Here is a 20,000-nt window from a genome sequence, read left to right on the forward strand (position 1 = left end):
ACCCCAACAATCATCGTGCCACTCTTCGCAGAGAGGTGATAGACGCCAAGGAGCCCGCGCATAGCAATCGAGGTGTAAAAAGGGCGTTGAAGGCAGGAAGCCTGGACGAAAGAGGCTACGAGGTCACCTCGAAGCGGTCTAAGAGTCGGGCGCACTTGGGGCGACTACCAGTGCCAACCCCTTATCCCGCGGTGCGTCCGACACAGAGAAATTTCCAAGGCGGCCAAGGAGCCTCCCCGCATAGCAATCGGGGTGTGAGCTTACAGATGCAGCATTGATAGCAATCGAGGTGTGAGGCGAAGGATGCAGAAGTGAGAGCCGAGGGATGTAGCAGAGATAGCAATCGGGGTGTGTGATGCAGCAGAGATAGCAATCGAGGTGTGCGGTGGGAAGGGCCCAGCAGCCAGATGCATGAAGCGACGGATGAAGCAGTGATGACAACTGGGCTGTGAGGAGAGGAGGGATGCAGCCAAGAAAGCAATCAGGGCTCGAGGCAAGGGATGCATCAAGGATAGCAATCATGTTGTGAGGCGAGATTCCATAGGCTAAACGTGAGAGGCTGCAGGGTCGACTCAGAGAGGTCTATGCATGTGAGAGGCTGAAAGCAAGGTCGACTCGGAGCGGTCTATGCATCAGGCGCGCTTGGGGCGACTACCAGTGCCAACCCCTTATCCCGCGACGCGTCCGACAAAGAGAACGTTCCAAGGCGGCAGAGGAGGTTACCAGCCGAAGGATGCAGTAGCGATAACAGGTATAGTTCCGCGGCGGCCGAGAAGACTCACCGCATAGGAATCGGGATGCGAGGCGAAGGATGCGCCGGGAAGGCCCCGACGACTAGGAAGAGGCTGCAGGGCCGCCTCGGAATGGTCCAAGCATCGGACGCGATTGGGACGACTACCAGTGCCAACCCCTTATCCCGCGATGCGTCCGATACACAGATAGTTCCAACGCGGCCGAGGAGCCTCACCGCATATCAATCGGGGTGCGAGGCGAGGGATGGGGCGGGAAGGCCCCAACGGCTACACGGAAGAGGCTTCAGGGCCACCTCGGTATGGTCCAAGCATCGGACGCGCTTGGGGCGACTACCAGTGCCAACCCCTTATCCCGCGATGCGTCCGATACACAGAAGGTTGCAAGGCGGCCGAGGAGCCTCACCGCATAGCAATCGGGGGTGCGAGGCGACGGATGCGGCGAGATGGCCCCAATGGCTAGACGGAAGAGGCTTCAGGGCCGCCTCGGAATGGTCCGAGCATCGGACGCGCTTGGGGCGACTACCAGTGACAACCCCTTATCCCGCGATGCGTCCGATACGAAGACGGTTCCAAGGCGGCCGAGGAGCCTCACCGCATAGCAATCGGGGGTGCGAGGCGACGGATGGCCCCAACGGCTAGACGGAAGAGGCTTCAGGGCCGCCTCGGAATGGTCCAAGCATCGGACGCGCTTGGGGCGACTACCAGTGACAACCCCTTATCCCGCGATGCGTCCGATTCGAAGATGGTTCCAAAGCGGCCGAGGAGCATCACCGCATAGCAATCGGGGTGCGAGGTGGGGGATGCGGCGAGATGGCCCCAACGGCTAGACGGAAGAGGCTGCAGGGCCGCCTCGGAATAGTCCAAGCATCGGACGCGCTTGGGGCGACTACCAGTGACAACCCCTTATCCCGCGATGCGTCCGATACGAAGATAGTTCCAAGGTGGCCCAGGAGCCTCACCGCATAGCAATCCGGGTGCAAGGGGGGGGATGCGGCGAGATGGCCCCAACGGCTAGATGGAAGAGGCCACAGGGCCGCCTCGAAATAGTCCAAGCATCGGAGCCTCACCGCATAGCAATCCGGGTGCAAGGGGGGGGATGCGGCGAGATGGCCCCAACGGCTAGACGGAGGAGGCCACAGGGCCGCCTCGGAATAGTCCAAGCATCGGACGCGCTTGGGGCGACTACCAGTGACAACCCCTTATCCCGCGATGCGTCCGATACGAAGATAGTTCCAAGGCGGCCGAGGAGCCTCACCGCATAGCAATCGGGGTGCGAGGTGGGGGATGCGGCGAGATGGCCCCAACGGCTAGACGGAAGAGGCTGCAGGGCCGCCTCGGAATAGTCCAAGCATCGGACGCGCTTGGGGCGACTACCAGTGACAACCCCTTATCCCGCGATGCGTCCGATACGAAGATAGTTCCAAGGCGGCCGAGGAGCCTCACCGCATAGCAATCGGGGTGCGAGGTGGGGGATGCGGCGAGATGGCCCCAACGGCTAGACGGAAGAGGCTGCAGGGCCGCCTCGGAATAGTCCAAGCATCGGACGTGCTTGGGGCGACTACCAGTGACAACCCCTTATCTCGCGATGCGTCCGATACGAAGATAGTTCCAAGGCGGCCGAGGAGCCTCACCGCATAGCAATCGGGGTGCGAGGTGGGGGATGCGGCGAGATGGCCCCAACGGCTAGACGGAAGAGGCCACAGGGCCGCCTCGGAATAGTCCAAGCATCGGACGCAGCTTGGGGCGACTACCAGTGACAACCCCTTATCCCGCGATGCGTCCGATACGAAGATAGTTCCAAGGCGGCCGAGGAGCCTCACCGCATAGCAATCGGGGTGCGAGGTGGGGGATGCGGCGAGATGGCCCCAACGGTTAGACGAAAGAGGCTGCAGGGCCGCCTCGGAATAGTCCAAGCATCGGACGCGCTTGGGGCGACTACCAGTGACAACCCCTTATCCCGCGATGCGTCCGATACGAAGATAGTTCCCAGGCGGCCGAGGAGCCTCACCGCATAGCAATCGGGGTGCGAGGCGAGGGATGCGGCGAGATGGCCCCAAAGGCTAGACGGAAGAGGCTGCAGGGCCGCCTCGGAATAGTCCAAGCATCGGACGCGCTTGGGGTGACTACCACTGCCAACCCCTTATCCCGCGATGCGTCCGATACGAAGATAGTTCCGAGGCAGCCGAGGAGGTGGGGGATGCGGCGAGATGGCCCCAACGGCTAGACGGAAGAGGCTGCAGGGCCGCCTCGGAATAGTCCAAGCATCGGACGTCCTTGGGGCGACTACCAGTGACAACCCCTTATCCCGCGATGCGTCCGATACGAAGATAGTTCCCAGGCGGCCGAGGAGCCTCACTGCATAGCAATCGGGGTGCGAGGTGAGGGATGCGGCGAGATGGCCCCAAAGGCTAGACGGAAGAGGCTGCAGGGCCGCCTCGGAATAGTCCAAGCATCGGACGCGCTTGGGGCGACTACCACTGCCAACCCCTTATCCCGCGATGCGTCCGATACACAGATAGTTCCGAGGCAGCCGAGGAGGTGGGGGATGCGGCGAGATGGCCCCAACGGCTAGACGGAAGAGGCTGCAGGGCCGCCTCGGAATAGTCCAAGCATCGGACGCGCTTGGGGCGACTACCAGTGACAACCCCTTATCCCGCGATGCGTCCGATACGAAGATAGTTCCCAGGCGGCCGATGAGCCTCACCGCATAGCAATTGGGGTGCGAGGCGAGGGATGCGGCGAGATGGCCCCAAAGGCTACACGGAAGAGGCTGCAGGGCCGCCTCGGAATAGTCCAAGCATCGGACGCGCTTGGGGCGACTACCACTGCCAACCCCTTATCCCGCGATGCGTCCGATACACAGATAGTTCCGAGGCGGCCGAGGAGCCTCACAGCATAGCAATCGTGGTGCGAGGTGGGGGATGCGGCGAGATGGCCCCAACGGCTGACGAAAGAGGCTTCAGGGCCGCCTCGGAATGGTCCAAGCATCGGACGCGCTTGGGGCGACTACCACTGCCAACCCCTTATCCCGCGATGCGTCCGATACACAGATAGTTCCGAGGCGGCCGAGGAGCCTCACAGCATAGCAATCGGGGTGCGAGGCGAGGGATGCGGCGAGAAAGCCCCAACGGCTAGAGGGAAGAGGCTTCAGGTCCGCCTCGGAATGGTCCAAGCATCGGACGCGCTTGGGGCGACTACCAGTGACAACCCCTTATCCCGCGACGCGTCCGATACACAGATAGTTCCAAGGCGGCCGAGGAGCCTCACCGCATAGCAATCGGGGTGCGAGGCGAGGGATGCGGCGAGAAGGACCCAACGGCTAGACGGAAGAGGCTTCAGGGCCGCCTCGGAATGGTCCAAGCATCGGACGCGCTTGGGGCGACTACCAGTGACAACCCCTTATCCCGCGACGCGTCCGATACACAGATAGTTCCAAGGCGGCCGAGGAGCCTCACCGCATAGCAATCGGGGTGCGAGGCGAGGGATGCGGCGAGAAGGACCCAACGGCTAGACGGAAGAGGCTTCAGGGCCGCCTCGGAATGGTCCAAGCATCGGACGCGCTTGGGGCGACTACCAGTGACAACCCCTTATCCCGCGACGCGTCTGATACACAGATAGTTCCAAGGCGGCCGAGGAGCCTCACCGCATAGCAATCGGGGTGCGAGGCGAGGGATGCGGCGAGAAGGACCCAACGGCTAGACGGAAGAGGCTTCAGGGCCGCCTCGGAATGGTCCAAGCATCGAACGCGCTTGGGGCGACTACCAGTGACAACCCCTTATCCCGCGACGCGTCCGATACACAGATAGTTCCAAGGCGGCCGAGGAGCCTCACCGCATAGCAATCGGGGTGCGAGGCGAGGGATGCGGCGAGAAGGACCCAACGGCTAGACGGAAGAGGCTTCAGGGCTGCCTCGGAATGGTCCAAGCATCGTACGCGCTTGGGGCGACTACCAGTGACAACCCCTTATCCCGCGACGCGTCCGATACACAGATAGTTCCAAGGCGGCCGAGGAGCCTCACCGCATAGCAATCGGGGTGCGAGGCGAGGGATGCGGCGAGAAGGACCCAACGGCTAGACGGAAGAGGCTTCAGGGCCGCCTCGGAATGGTCCAAGCATCGGACGCGCTTGGGGCGACTACCGTTGCCAACCCCTTATCCCGCGATGCGTCTGATACACAGATAGTTCCGAGGCGGCCGAGGAGCCTCACCGCATAGCAATCGGGTTGCGAGGCAGATTATTGGGAAGGGAACCCCCTGGGATGCGGCTCAAGCAGTGCCCAAAGGGACTGGAATGCGGAATCACATCGAGAGACCCAAATGCTATACGAGGGCTCAAATCGAATTATCGATTTGGCCACGACATGGACGCATCGGAACGACTACCTTTGCCGAACCACTCGCAATTGCATCCATACCGAAACCAATAGACATTTCCGTTAGAGCCCTCGCATAGCATTCGGGAATCTCGCATGCCCCTCTAAATCGACCAATGCTGGCGCTCAATGAAAATCCGAGCGCTACCACCGTTCGAGCGCCAGCATTGGTCGAGTTAGAGGGGCACGGGGGAGAATGCTCCAGTCAACACCTCCCCTATATAAGTTATTTGTCCGATTCTCGCACAACCGTAGTCTGCCTCGTCGAATCAAACAACGGTCCCAGATTCCGACTTCCGTTCCGTAGAGACCCAAAAGCTAGATGGAGGCTCGCAAGAAAGAGAGTCGGCACATAGCAATCAGGTTTCTCGAACGTTTAGGGACCGAGCTCACTTGCGGATAGGGCAAAATCCGCCAAGCAACCCAAAAGCTAGACGGGGGCTCGAATCGAATCGCCTAGGCGGCCACAACAACGACGTGTTAGATCGACTACCAGTGCCAAACCATTCAGCAAGACTAGTTTGTGTCGAGGCCGGATAGAGATTCTCAGAGAGCGCCCGCATAGCATTTAGGAGACCTGCCGCGTCCCTCACACTCGACAAATGGTGGTGCACGTTTATAAATCCGAGCGATCCCAACCCTTTCAAGCACCAACATCGGTCGAGATAGAGGGGCACGGAGGGGGCTGCGTGAGACAACACAGTCCCCTATATAAGTTATTTGTCCGATTCTCACACATCCGAAGAATGGTCATCAAATCGGACAACAGCCCAAACTTCCGACTTCCGTCCCAGAAAGCCCAAGAGCTATCTAAAACGTTCATGGCCGGAACTCGATCGCGGCTATACCAGTCCGCCAAGCAACCCAAAAGCTAGACTGGAGCTCTAGTTGAATCACCTCTGTGGCCACTGCAAGGACGTGTTGGAGCGACTACCATTGCCGAACCATTCCGCAGGTCGAGTCCATACCAAGGCCGCATAGAGATTCACGATGAGCTCCTGCATAGCAATCAGGAGACTTGCCGTGTCCATCACAATCGATAAATCCTGGTGCAAGATTTTTGCATCCGAGCTCTCCAACCAGTAGAGCACCAGCATCAATCGACATAAACGGGCACGGGGGGAGGATGCTCGAGAACACTACCTCCCCTATATAAGTTATTTGTCCGATTCTCAAGCAGCCGAAGTCTGGTCATCGAATCGGGTCAAAGACCACAACTTCCGACTTTACCCACAATGCAAGTCATCGAATCGAACATCGGCCCCCGAGTCGGACTCCATGCGTATGTCAGGTCATCGGACCCAAATTCTGCCTTCCTGCGCATGGCGGGCCATCAATATCAACTCGGTCATCGGACCCAAACTCCGCCTTTCTGCGTATGGCACGCCTTCAAATCGGTCATCGGACCCAAATTCCGCCTTCCTATGCATGGCGGGCCATCAACATCAACTCGGTCATCGGACCCAAATTCCGCCTTTCTGCGCATGGCACGCCATCAACTCGGTCATCGGACCCAAATTCCGCCTTCCTGCGCATGGCAGGTCATCGGACACAAATTCAGACCTCGCGAATATGCATACGTATCGAATCGGTCATCGGACCCAACTTCCGACTTCATCCATACTGTAGGGTCTCTGAGGTTGGCGCGGTGCGCTCAACCCGGGGAGTCGACCCATCGAAGCATACACCTCCCCTATATAAGCTATTTGTCCGATTCCCACACCTGTGTAGTTTGCACCTCTGACCAGGACATCGACCCCAACTTCCGAACTCGACTGCAACGACGGCACCAGCGCCTTGGTGCGCACCTTGCGACGCACAGTCCCAACATTCGCCTTCCTGCACATGGCAGGTCATCGGACCCAAATTCCGACCTCGCGAGTATGCCTACATATCGAATCGGTCATCGGACCCAACTTCCGACTTCATCCATACCGTAGGGTCTTTGAGGTTGGCGCGGTGCGCTCAACCCGGGGAGTCGACCCAACGAAGCATACACCTCCCCTATATAAGCTATTTGTCCGATTCCCACACCTGTGTAGTTTGCACCTCCGATCAGGACATCGACCCCAACTTCCGAACTCGCCTGCAACGACCGAACCAGCGCCTTGGTGCGCACCTTGCAACGCACAGTGCCAACATTCGCCTTCCTCAACATGGCAGGTCATCGGACCCAAATTCCGACCTCGCGAGTATGCCTACATATCGAATCGGTCATCGGACCCAACTTCCGACTTCATCCATACCGTAGGGTCTTTGAGGTTGGCGCGGTGCGCTCAACCCGGGGAGTCGACCCAACGAAGCATACACCTCCCCTATATAAGCTATTTGTCCGATTCCCACACCTGTGTAGCTTGCACCTCCGATCAGGACATCGACCCCAACTTCCGAACTCGACTAAAAAGACCGCACCAGCGCCTTGGTGTGCACCTTGCAACGCACAGTGCCAACATTCGCCTTCCTACACATGGCAGGTCATCGGACCCAAATTCCGACCTCATGAGCATACCTACTAATCGAATCGGTCATCGGACCCAACTTCCGACTTCATCCATACCGTAGGGTCTTTGAGGTTGGCGCGGTGCGCTCAACCTGGGGAGTCGACCCATCGAAGCATACACCTCCCCTATATAAGCTATTTGTCCGATTCCGACACCTGTGTAGTTTGCACCTCCGCTCAGGACATCGACCCCAACTTCCGAACTCGCCTGCAACGACCGAACCAGCGCCTTGGTGCGCACCAAAAGTGCGCACTTTTGGTGCGCACCAAAAGTGCGCACTTTTGGAGGGCACTTTTTGGAGGGCACTTTTCTGCGCTCCAAAGGTGCGCACTTTTGGAGGGCACTTTTTGGAGGGCACTTTTCTGCGCTCCAAAGGTGCGCACTTTTGGAGGGCACTTTTTGGAGGGCACTTTTCTGCGCTCCAAAGGTGCGCACTTTTGGAGGGCACTTTTTGGAGGGCACTTTTCTGCGCTCCAAAGGTGCGCACTTTTGGAGGGCACTTTTTGGAGGGCACTTTTCTGCGCTCCAAAGGTGCGCACTTTTGGAGGGCACTTTTTGGAGGGCACTTTTCTGCGCTCCAAAGGTGCGCACTTTTGGAGGGCACTTTTTGGAGGGCACTTTTCTGCGCTCCAAAGGTGCGCACTTTTGGAGGGCACTTTTTGGAGGGCACTTTTCTGCGCTCCAAAGGTGCGCACTTTTGGAGGGCACTTTTTGGAGGGCACTTTTCTGCGCTCCAAAGGTGCGCACTTTTGGAGGGCACTTTTTGGAGGGCACTTTTCTGCGCTCCAAAGGTGCGCACTTTTGGAGGGCACTTTTTGGAGGGCACTTTTCTGCGCTCCAAAGGTGCGCACTTTTGGAGGGCACTTTTGTGCACTCCAAAGGTGCGCACTTTTGGAGGGCACTTTTCCTGCGCTCCAAAGGTGCACACCTAGGTGAGCACCTTCGACCACACCTTGTAGCACACCAAACTCTGACTTTCGACTTCATCCGCAATGCAGGGTCTTTGAGGTTGGCGCAATGCGCACAACCAGGGGAGTCGACCCATCAAACCCAACACCTCCCCTATATAAGCTATTTGTCTGATTCTCATACATGCGTAGCCTGCAAGAGCAATTAGGACATCGACCCCAACTTTCGGCTTCTAAACGAAAACAAGGTCTTTGAGGTTGGCGCAGTGCGCACAACCAGGGGAGTCAACCCACCGAATGCAACACCTCCCCTATATAAGCTATTTGTCTGATTCTCATACATGCGTAGACTGCAGCAATGATTAGGACATCCACCCCAACTTTTGACTTCTTAAACAAGACAGGGTCTTTGAAGTTGGTGCAGTGCACACAACCAGGGGAGTCGACCCATCAAACGCAACACCTCCCCTATATAAAGCTATTTGTCCGATTCTCATACGTGTAGTCTGCAGCAGCGATTACGACATCGACCCCAACTTCCGAATTCGTTTGCATTGACCGCACCAAAGGTGCGCGCCTTGGTGTGCACCCTGGAGTGCACTTTGGTGCTCACCTCGGTGCACACTTTGGTGTGCACCAAAGGTGCGCACCTTGGAGCGCACCAAAGGTGTACACTTTGGAGCGCACCACATAGGGTCTTTGAGAGGTTGGCGCAGTGCGCACACCAAGGTGGGTGTTGAGGTGCGTGCCGAGGTGGGTGGGTGCTAGGGTGCGCTCCATGGTGGGTGCCAGGGTGGGTGCGTGCTAGGGTGGATTCCAAAGAGGGTCATAGGGTGGGTGCCAAGGTGGGTTGGTGATATAGTGGGTTCAAAGGTGGGTACTAGGGTGGGTTCCAAGGTGGGTCACAAGTTGGGTGCCAGGATGCGTGGGTGTTAGGTTGGGTGCCAAGGTGGGCTCCTGCGTGGGTGGGTGCTAGGGTGGGTTTCAAGGTGGACGCGAGGGCGGGTGCCAAGGTGGGTAACAAGTTGGGTGTTAGGATGGGTGAGTGCTAGAGTGGGTGCCAAGGTGGGTGGGTGCTAAGGTGGATGCCAAGGTGGTTCACAGGGTGGGTGGGTTCTAGGGTGAGTTCCAAGGTGGGTCACAGGTTCAGTGCTAGGGTGGGTGTCAAGGCGGGTGTCGAGGTGCCTGGGTGCTAGGGTGTGGATGCCAATGTGGGTCATAGGGTGGGTACTAGGGTGGGCTGCAATGTGGGTGCCAAGGTGGGTAACATGCTCGGTGGGTTCTAAATTGGGTGCCAGGGTGGGTGTGCACCCACCTTGCCCGAGGTGGGTGCCAAGGTGCCAGTGTGGGTGGGTGCTAAGGTGGATGCCAAGGTGGGTGAGAAGGTGGGTGATAGGTTGAGTGGTAGGATGGGTGGGTGCCAAGATGGGTCACAGGGTGGGTGCAAGGGTGGGTAGGTGCTAGGGTTGGTGTCAGGGTGGGTGGGTGCTAGGTTGGGTTCCAAGGTGGGTGCGAGGGTGAGTGTCAAGGTGGGTCACAGGTTAGGTGCTAGGATGGGTGAGTGCTAGGGTGCAAAGGTGCCAGGGTGGGTGCTAGGATGGGTCGATGCTAGGGTGAGTGGCAAGGTGGGTCCACAAGTGTCAAGGTGGGTGCCGAGGTGGGTGCCAAGTTGGGTTCCAAGGTGGGTGCCAACGTGGGTGCTAGGGTGCGTGGGTTAAAGGGTGTGTCACAACGTGGGTGCCAGGATGGGTGCGCACCCACACTGGCCAAGACGGGTGCAAGGTTGGGTTCCAAGCCCGGTCACAGGCTGGGTGCTAGGATGGGTGGGTGCCAAGGTGGGCACCAGGGTGGGTGCACCCACCCTGGCCAAGGTGGGTCACGGGGTGGGTCCTAGGGTGGGTAACGGGGTGGGTACTAAGGTGCGTGCCAAGGTGGGTCATAGGGTGGGTGCCAAGGTGGGCACCAGGGTGGGTGTGCACCAACCCTAGCCAGGGTAGGTCACGGGGTGGTTGTCGGGGTGGGCTTCAAGGAGCCAAGGTGGGTGGCAAGTAGCCAAGTTGCGTGCCAAGGTGGGTGTCGGGGTGGGTGCCAAGGATCCAAGGTGGGTGCCAAGGAACCAAGGTGGGTGTCTGGGTGGGTGCCGAGGTGGGAGCCAGGGTGGGTCCCAAGGTGAGTGCAAAGGTGGGTGCCAGGGTCAAGGTGAGTGCCAATGTGGGTTCCAAGGTGCCAGGGTCAGGGTGAGTGCCAATGTGGGTTCAAAGGTGCTAAGTTGGGTGCGAGGTTGGGTGTGAGGGTGGGTGGGTGCCAAGGTGTGCTAGGTGGAAGCCCGGGTGGGTCGGCATCCCATGGGTGTCGAGTTGGGTGCCTGATGGGTGCTTCTTGTCAAGTTTTAGTCGTCGGGACTCATTTCGAGCCTTAGAGGTCGTTTCTTGTCCGGTTGCCCTGTCTTCGACCTGGGAACCCAATTTTGGTCCTCGGGTCCCATTTTTTTTTGTCTCGCATCCCACTTTTGGCCTGTGGCCTTTTCGGGGTCGATTCTCGTTTTGGGCATCAGAGCATGTTTCTTCTCCTAAAACCCAATATTTGTTTATTAAGTCTCGGAACACATTTTTGTTCTCGTGGACCCATCATGGGTCTTGGAACGCATTTGTGGTCCTTGGGTCCCATTTTGCATCCCGAAACTTGTGTTTTGGTGCTTGATCCCTATTTTGGGTGCCCACCTTGCACCAAGTGCGCACCCGGGGCAAACCGAGCGCCTTGGTGCACCGGGGCAAGATCGAGCGTGCACCCGAGGCGCCCCGAACATGCACCAAGGTGCACTCGGCCCACATGTGAGCGCAGGTCGTTGCGCCCGAGGTGGTGTGTGGGCACCGCGTTGCAGACGGGACACTGCACGCACACGACGCCCCGTCCAGGTGCACGCACGTAGGCCGGGCCGGGTGCACACCCGATGCCCTAGCAAGGTGCGTGCACCCGGGCAGGGCTCACACTTGGCGAACGGGGCGCACTTCGCGAGGGAGGGTGTGCACCTCGACGGGGGTGGGTGGCCGGGGTGGATTCGCACGTGGGTCGCGGTTTGCTAAGTACACACTGCGACAAGCTCATAACGGGTGCGATCATACCAGCGTTAGTGCACCGGATCCCATCAGAACTCCGCAGTTAAGCGCGCTTGGGCCGGAGTAGTACTGGGATGGGTGACCTCCCGGGAAGTCCCGGTGTTGCACCCTTTTTTAGTTTTTCGCCGGGCGTCGCAATGCTATTTGAATTAACCTTTTGCCCGTTTGCGTTCTCGTCGGGGCCGGGCCGGGCCGGGGTGCGTTGCCCGCACTACCGCGCGCGCCGGGGCGACACCGAGCGCGCACCCGAGGCGCCCCGAGCACACAGGCCACGGTGCAACCCGGGCGTTGTGCGCGCACCCCGGTGCGCCCGAGGTGCTGCGCGCGCACCCAGGTGAAATCGGTGTGCACCTCGGCCAGTGCGCGCTCGGTCGAGTCGCGCACGTTGGCCAAGGTGCACGGTGATGTTTCTTACTCTAAGGTTCCGCACCAGACGCCCGGGACAGGTGAGCGAAGCTGGGCGGGGCCGGGTGCGCGCCCGGGGCAGGTGCACGCAGCTGGAGAGAGCTTTGGAGCGCACCAGAGGTGCGCACCTTGGAGCACACTTCGGAGCGCACCAATGATGCGCTCCATTCAAAAGTTTCCTGAAAAGGCAAAAAAAGTTGAGATTATAGAATTTCCCACTTGAGAGATTGTAAAAAAAAAAAATTTAAAATGAAGGAAACGCGGGTGCCAAGGTGTGCGCGCCCGGGTGCGCAGCCCAGCCAAGGTGTGCGCACCAAGGCGCCCACCCTGGCGAAGGTGCACGCAAGGTGCGCACCCGAGGCAAACCGGACAATTAACCCAACTTTCGACTTCGCGCGCACCTGCGCACCTTGGAGCGCACTTCGGAGCGCTCCTTGGTGCGCACCAATCTTGGGCACCTCGGAGTGCACCATGGCGCCCACCAAGGTGCGCACCCGGGGCAAACCGAGCTTCGACTTCGTGCGCACCTTGGAGGCGCCCACCAAGGTGCGCAGCCCAGCCAAGGCGTGCGCATCAAGGTGCGCACCCGGGGCAAACCGAGCTCCGACTTCGTACGCACCATGGAGCGCACAAAAGGTGCGCAACCCAGCCAAGGTGTGCGCACCCCGGGCAAACCGAGCTCCGAATCGTGCGCACCAGAGGTGCACGCCATCGTGCGCACCTTGGAGCACACTTCGGAGCCCTCCTTGGTGCGCACCGATGTTGCGCACCTCGGAGCGCACCCGGGGAAAACAATGCAATTAACCCGACTTTTGACTTCGTGCGCACCTCGAAGCGCTCTCGGGTTCGCACCTCAGAGCACACCGAGGTGCGCACCTTTGATGCGCTGCCTTCACCAATTTCCAGAAAAGGCAAGAAAACATTGAGAAGGTGTGCGCACCGAGGTGCCCACCCTGGCGAAGGTGCACGCGAGGTGCGCACCCGGGGCAAACCGGGCTCCGACTTCGTGCACGCCATGCTGCGCACCTTGGAGGGCCATGGTGCGCACCTTGGAGCAAACTTCGGAGCGCTCAATGGTGCCCAACCCAGCCAAGGTGCCCACCGCGGCGAAGGTGCACGCGAGGTGCGCACCCGGGGCAAACCGGGCTCCGACTTCGTGCACGCCGCACCTTGGAGCACACTTCGGAGCGCTCCTTGGTGCGCACCAGGGCGCGCAAACCAGCCGAGGTGCCCACCCCGGCGAAGGTGCACGCGAGGTGCGCACTCGGGGCAAACCGGGCTCCGACTTCGTGCACGCCATGGTGCGCACCCGGGGCAAACCGGACTCCGACTTCGTGCAGGCCGCACCTTGGAGCACACTTCGGAGCGCTCCTTGGTGCGCACCATGGTGCCCACCAGGGCGCGCAACCCAGCCAAGGTCTGCACACCAAGGTGCCCACCCCGGCGAAGGTGCACGCGAGGTGCGCACCCGGGGCAAACTGGGCTCCGACTTCGTGCACGCCATGGTGCCCACCGCGGCGAAGGTGCACGCGAGGTGCGCACCCGGGGCAAACCGGGCTCCGACTTCGTGCACGGCGCACCTTGGAGCACACTTCGGAGCGCTCCTTGGTGCGCACCATGGTGCCCACCAGGGCGCGCAACCCAGCCAAGGTGTGCGCACCAAGGTGCACGCGAGGTGCGCACCCGGGGCAAACCGGGGTCCGACTTCGTGCACGCCGCACCTTGGAGCACACATCGGGGCGCTCCCGGGTTCGCACCGTGGTGGGCACCTCGGAGCACACCAAGGTGGGCAGCGAGGTGCGCACCTTTGATGCGATGCCTTCACTAATTTCCATAAAAGGCAAAAAAAAACGAGATTTTAAAATTTCCGTTTTGAAAGATAGTGAAAAAAAGGGAATGCTGGTGCCATCTTGAGCCCGCCCTGGTGCGCAGCCCAGCCAAGGTGTGCGCACCAAGGTGCCCACCCTGGCGAAGGTGCGCGCCCGGGCAATTAACCCAACTTCCAACCTCGCGCGCGCCAGGGTGGGAGCGCACCCAACAACCGGGCCTGGGAAGAGCCAATGCGAGAAACCCCACCAAACACTCTGACAAAAAAAGAGGGGGCGCTCCAGTAACCCCGCTTCGGAGCGCACCCTGGGCAAACCCAGCCAAGGTGCCCACCCCGGCCAAGGTGCAGGCGAGGTGCGCACCCGGGGCAAACCGGGCTCCGACAACGTGCACGCCGCACCTTGGAGCACACTTCGTAGCGCTCCCGGGTGCGCACCTTTGATGCGCTGCCTTCACTAATTTCCAGAAAAGGCAAAAAAAAAAGGAGATTTTGAAATTTCCGTTTTGAAAGATAGTGAAAAAAACGGAACGCGGGTGCCATCTTGAGCCCGCCCTGGTGCGCAGCCCAGGCAAGGTGCCCACCCTGGCAAAGGTGCGCACCCGGGCAATTAACCCTACTTCCGACTTCGTGCGCGCCAGGGTGGCAACCGGGCCTGGGAAGAGCCAATGCGAGAAACCCCACCAAACGCTCCGACAAAAAAAGAGGCGGCGCTCCAATAACCCCGCTTCGGAGCGCAGCCGGGGCAAACCCAGCCAAGGTGCCCACCCCGACGAAGGTGCACGCGAGGAGCGCACCCGGGGCAAACCGGGCTCCGACAACGTGCACGCAGCACCTTGGAGCACACTTCGAAGCACTCCCGGGTGCCCACCGGCGTTGCGCACCGTGGTGGGCAGCGAGGTGCGCACCTTTGATGCGCTGCCTTCACTAATTTCCAGAAAAAGGCAAAAAAAAATGAGATTTTAAAATTTCCGTTTTGAAAGATAGTGAAAAAAAAGGAACGCGGGTGCCATCTTGAGCCCGCCCTGGTGCGCAGCCCAGGCAAGGCATGCGCACCAAGGTGCCCACCCGAGGTGCACACCCGGGGCAAACCGGGCTCCGACTTCGTGCAGGCCGCACCTTGGAGCACACTTCGGAGCGCTCCTTGGTGCGCACCATGGTGCCCACCAGGGCGCGCAACCCAGCCAAGGTCTGCACACCAAGGTGCCCACCCCGGCGAAGGTGCACGCGAGGTGCGCACCCGGGGCAAACCGGGCTCCGACTTCGTGCACGCCATGGTGCCCACCGCGGCGAAGGTGCACGCGAGGTGCGCACCCGGGGCAAACCGGGCTCCGACTTCGTGCACGGCGCACCTTGGAGCACACTTCGGAGCGCTCCTTGGTGCGCACCATGGTGCCCACCAGGGCGCGCAACCCAGCCAAGGTGTGCGCACCAAGGTGCACGCGAGGTGCGCACCCGGGGCAAACCGGGGTCCGACTTCGTGCACGCCGCACCTTGGAGCACACATCGGGGCGCTCTCGGGTTCGCACCGTGGTGGGCACCTCGGAGCACACCAAGGTGGGCAGCGAGGTGCGCACCTTTGATGCGATGCCTTCACTAATTTCCATAAAAGGCAAAAAAAAACGAGATTTTAAAATTTCCGTTTTGAAAGATAGTGAAAAAAAGGGAATGCTGGTGCCATCTTGAGCCCGCCCTGGTGCGCAGCCCAGCCAAGGTGTGCGCACCAAGGTGCCCACCCTGGCGAAGGTGCGCGCCCGGGCAATTAACCCAACTTCCAACCTCGCGCGCGCCAGGGTGGGAGCGCACCCAACAACCGGGCCTGGGAAGAGCCAATGCGAGAAACCCCACCAAACGCTCTGACAAAAAAAGAGGGGGCGCTCCAGTAACCCCGCTTCGGAGCGCACCCTGGGCAAACCCAGCCAAGGTGCCCACCCCGGCCAAGGTGCAGGCGAGGTGCGCACCCGGGGCAAACCGGGCTCCGACAACGTGCACGCCGCACCTTGGAGCACACTTCGTAGCGCTCCCGGGTGCGCACCTTTGATGCGCTGCCTTCACTAATTTCCAGAAAAGGCAAAAAAAAAAGGAGATTTTGAAATTTCCGTTTTGAAAGATAGTGAAAAAAACGGAACGCGGGTGCCATCTTGAGCCCGCCCTGGTGCGCAGCCCAGGCAAGGTGCCCACCCTGGCAAAGGTGCGCACCCGGGCAATTAACCCTACTTCCGACTTCGTGCGCGCCAGGGTGGCAAACCGGGCTCCGACTTCGTGCAGGCCGCACCTTGGAGCACACTTCGGAGCGCTCCTTGGTGCGCACCATGGTGCCCACCAGGGCGCGCAACCCAGCCAAGGTCTGCACACCAAGGTGCCCACCCCGGCGAAGGTGCACGCGAGGTGCGCACCCGGGGCAAACCGGGCTCCGACTTCGTGCACGCCATGGTGCCCACCGCGGCGAAGGTGCACGCGAGGTGCGCACCCGGGGCAAACCGGGCTCCGACTTCGTGCACGGCGCACCTTGGAGCACACTTCGGAGCGCTCCTTGGTGCGCACCATGGTGCCCACCAGGGCGCGCAACCCAGCCAAGGTGTGCGCACCAAGGTGCACGCGAGGTGCGCACCCGGGGCAAACCGGGGTCCGACTTCGTGCACGCCGCACCTTGGAGCACACATCGGGGCGCTCCCGGGTTCGCACCGTGGTGGGCACCTCGGAGCACACCAAGGTGGGCAGCGAGGTGCGCACCTTTGATGCGATGCCTTCACTAATTTCCATAAAAGGCAAAAAAAAACGAGATTTTAAAATTTCCGTTTTGAAAGATAGTGAAAAAAAGGGAATGCTGGTGCCATCTTGAGCCCGCCCTGGTGCGCAGCCCAGCCAAGGTGTGCGCACCAAGGTGCCCACCCTGGCGAAGGTGCGCGCCCGGGCAATTAACCCAACTTCCAACCTCGCGCGCGCCAGGGTGGGAGCGCACCCAACAACCGGGCCTGGGAAGAGCCAATGCGAGAAACCCCACCAAACGCTCTGACAAAAAAAGAGGGGGCGCTCCAGTAACCCCGCTCCGGAGCGCACCCTGGGCAAACCCAGCCAAGGTGCCCACCCCGGCCAAGGTGCAGGCGAGGTGCGCACCCGGGGCAAACCGGGCTCCGACAACGTGCACGCCGCACCTTGGAGCACACTTCGTAGCGCTCCCGGGTGCGCACCTTTGATGCGCTGCCTTCACTAATTTCCAGAAAAGGCAAAAAAAAAAGGAGATTTTGAAATTTCCGTTTTGAAAGATAGTGAAAAAAACGGAACGCGGGTGCCATCTTGAGCCCGCCCTGGTGCGCAGCCCAGGCAAGGTGCCCACCCTGGCAAAGGTGCGCACCCGGGCAATTAACCCTACTTCCGACTTCGTGCGCGCCAGGGTGGCAAACCGGGCTCCGACTTCGTGCAGGCCGCACCTTGGAGCACACTTCGGAGCGCTCCTTGGTGCGCACCATGGTGCCCACCAGGGCGCGCAACCCAGCCAAGGTCTGCACACCAAGGTGCCCACCCCGGCGAAGGTGCACGCGAGGTGCGCACCCGGGGCAAACCGGGCTCCGACTTCGTGCACGCCATGGTGCCCACCGCGGCGAAGGTGCACGCGAGGTGCGCACCCGGGGCAAACCGGGCTCCGACTTCGTGCACGGCGCACCTTGGAGCACACTTCGGAGCGCTCCTTGGTGCGCACCATGGTGCCCACCAGGGCGCGCAACCCAGCCAAGGTGTGCGCACCAAGGTGCACGCGAGGTGCGCACCCGGGGCAAACCGGGGTCCGACTTCGTGCACGCCGCACCTTGGAGCACACATCGGGGCGCTCCCGGGTTCGCACCGTGGTGGGCACCTCGGAGCACACCAAGGTGGGCAGCGAGGTGCGCACCTTTGATGCGATGCCTTCACTAATTTCCATAAAAGGCAAAAAAAAACGAGATTTTAAAATTTCCGTTTTGAAAGATAGTGAAAAAAAGGGAATGCTGGTGCCATCTTGAGCCCGCCCTGGTGCGCAGCCCAGCCAAGGTGTGCGCACCAAGGTGCCCACCCTGGCGAAGGTGCGCGCCCGGGCAATTAACCCAACTTCCAACCTCGCGCGCGCCAGGGTGGGAGCGCACCCAACAACCGGGCCTGGGAAGAGCCAATGCGAGAAACCCCACCAAACGCTCTGACAAAAAAAGAGGGGGCGCTCCAGTAACCCCGCTCCGGAGCGCACCCTGGGCAAACCCAGCCAAGGTGCCCACCCCGGCCAAGGTGCAGGCGAGGTGCGCACCCGAGGCAAACCGGGCTCCGACAACGTGCACGCCGCACCTTGGAGCACACTTCGTAGCGCTCCCGGGTGCGCACCTTTGATGCGCTGCCTTCACTAATTTCCAGAAAAGGCAAAAAAAAAAGGAGATTTTGAAATTTCCGTTTTGAAAGATAGTGAAAAAAACGGAACGCGGGTGCCATCTTGAGCCCGCCCTGGTGCGCAGCCCAGGCAAGGTGCCCACCCTGGCAAAGGTGCGCACCCGGGCAATTAACCCTACTTCCGACTTCGTGCGCTAGGGTGGCAACCGGGCCTGGGAAGAGCCAATGCGAGAAACCCCACCAAACGCTCCGACAAAAAAAGAGGCGGCGCTCCAATAACCCCGCTTCGGAGCGCAGCCGGGGCAAACCCAGCCAAGGTGCCCACCCCGACGAAGGTGCACGCGAGGTGCGCACCCGGGGCAAACCGGGCTCCGACAACGTGCACGCAGCACCTTGGAGCACACTTCGAAGCACTCCCGGGTGCCCACCGGCGTTGCGCACCGTGGTGGGCAGCGAGGTGCGCACCTTTGATGCGCTGCCTTCACTAATTTCCAGAAAAAGGCAAAAAAAAATGAGATTTTAAAATTTCCGTTTTGAAAGATAGTGAAAAAAAAGGAACGCGGGTGCCATCTTGAGCCCGCCCTGGTGCGCAGCCCAGGCAAGGCATGCGCACCAAGGTGCCCACCCGAGGTGCACACCCGGGGCAAACCGGGCTCCGACTTCGTGCAGGCCGCACCTTGGAGCACACTTCGGAGCGCTCCTTGGTGCGCACCATGGTGCCCACCAGGGCGCGCAACCCAGCCAAGGTCTGCACACCAAGGTGCCCACCCCGGCGAAGGTGCACGCGAGGTGCGCACCCGGGGCAAACCGGGCTCCGACTTCGTGCACGCCATGGTGCCCACCGCGGCGAAGGTGCACGCGAGGTGCGCACCCGGGGCAAACCGGGCTCCGACTTCGTGCACGGCGCACCTTGGAGCACACTTCGGAGCGCTCCTTGGTGCGCACCATGGTGCCCACCAGGGCGCGCAACCCAGCCAAGGTGTGCGCACCAAGGTGCACGCGAGGTGCGCACCCGGGGCAAACCGGGGTCCGACTTCGTGCACGCCGCACCTTGGAGCACACATCGGGGCGCTCCCGGGTTCGCACCGTGGTGGGCACCTCGGAGCACACCAAGGTGGGCAGCGAGGTGCGCACCTTTGATGCGATGCCTTCACTAATTTCCATAAAAGGCAAAAAAAAACGAGATTTTAAAATTTCCGTTTTGAAAGATAGTGAAAAAAAGGGAATGCTGGTGCCATCTTGAGCCCGCCCTGGTGCGCAGCCCAGCCAAGGTGTGCGCACCAAGGTGCCCACCCTGGCGAAGGTGCGCGCCCGGGCAATTAACCCAACTTCCAACCTCGCGCGCGCCAGGGTGGGAGCGCACCCAACAACCGGGCCTGGGAAGAGCCAATGCGAGAAACCCAACCAAACGCTCTGACAAAAAAAGAGGGGGCGCTCCAGTAACCCCGCTTCGGAGCGCACCCTGGGCAAACCCAGCCAAGGTGCCCACCCCGGCCAAGGTGCAGGCGAGGTGCGCACCCGGGGCAAACCGGGCTCCGACAACGTGCACGCCGCACCTTGGAGCACACTTCGTAGCGCTCCCGGGTGCGCACCTTTGATGCGCTGCCTTCACTAATTTCCAGAAAAGGCAAAAAAAAAAGGAGATTTTGAAATTTCCGTTTTGAAAGATAGTGAAAAAAACGGAACGCGGGTGCCATCTTGAGCCCGCCCTGGTGCGCAGCCCAGGCAAGGTGCCCACCCTGGCAAAGGTGCGCACCCGGGCAATTAACCC

The 20,000-nt window shown here is 60.6% G+C and overlaps 1 non-coding gene across 1 annotated transcript; it reads left to right on the forward strand.

Annotated features, from left to right (window-relative positions):
* Positions 1-11,641: 11,641 nt before the first annotated feature.
* On the forward strand, positions 11,642-11,760 carry LOC131861105 (5S ribosomal RNA). Its single transcript, XR_009360186.1, has one exon. It is a non-coding gene; the product is annotated as a 5S ribosomal RNA (ribosomal RNA).
* The last annotated feature ends 8,240 nt before the right edge of the window (positions 11,761-20,000 follow it).

This window comes from Cryptomeria japonica, unplaced genomic scaffold (assembly GCF_030272615.1).
Source record: "Cryptomeria japonica unplaced genomic scaffold, Sugi_1.0 HiC_scaffold_20, whole genome shotgun sequence".
Taxonomy (NCBI): Eukaryota; Viridiplantae; Streptophyta; class Pinopsida; order Cupressales; family Cupressaceae; genus Cryptomeria; species Cryptomeria japonica.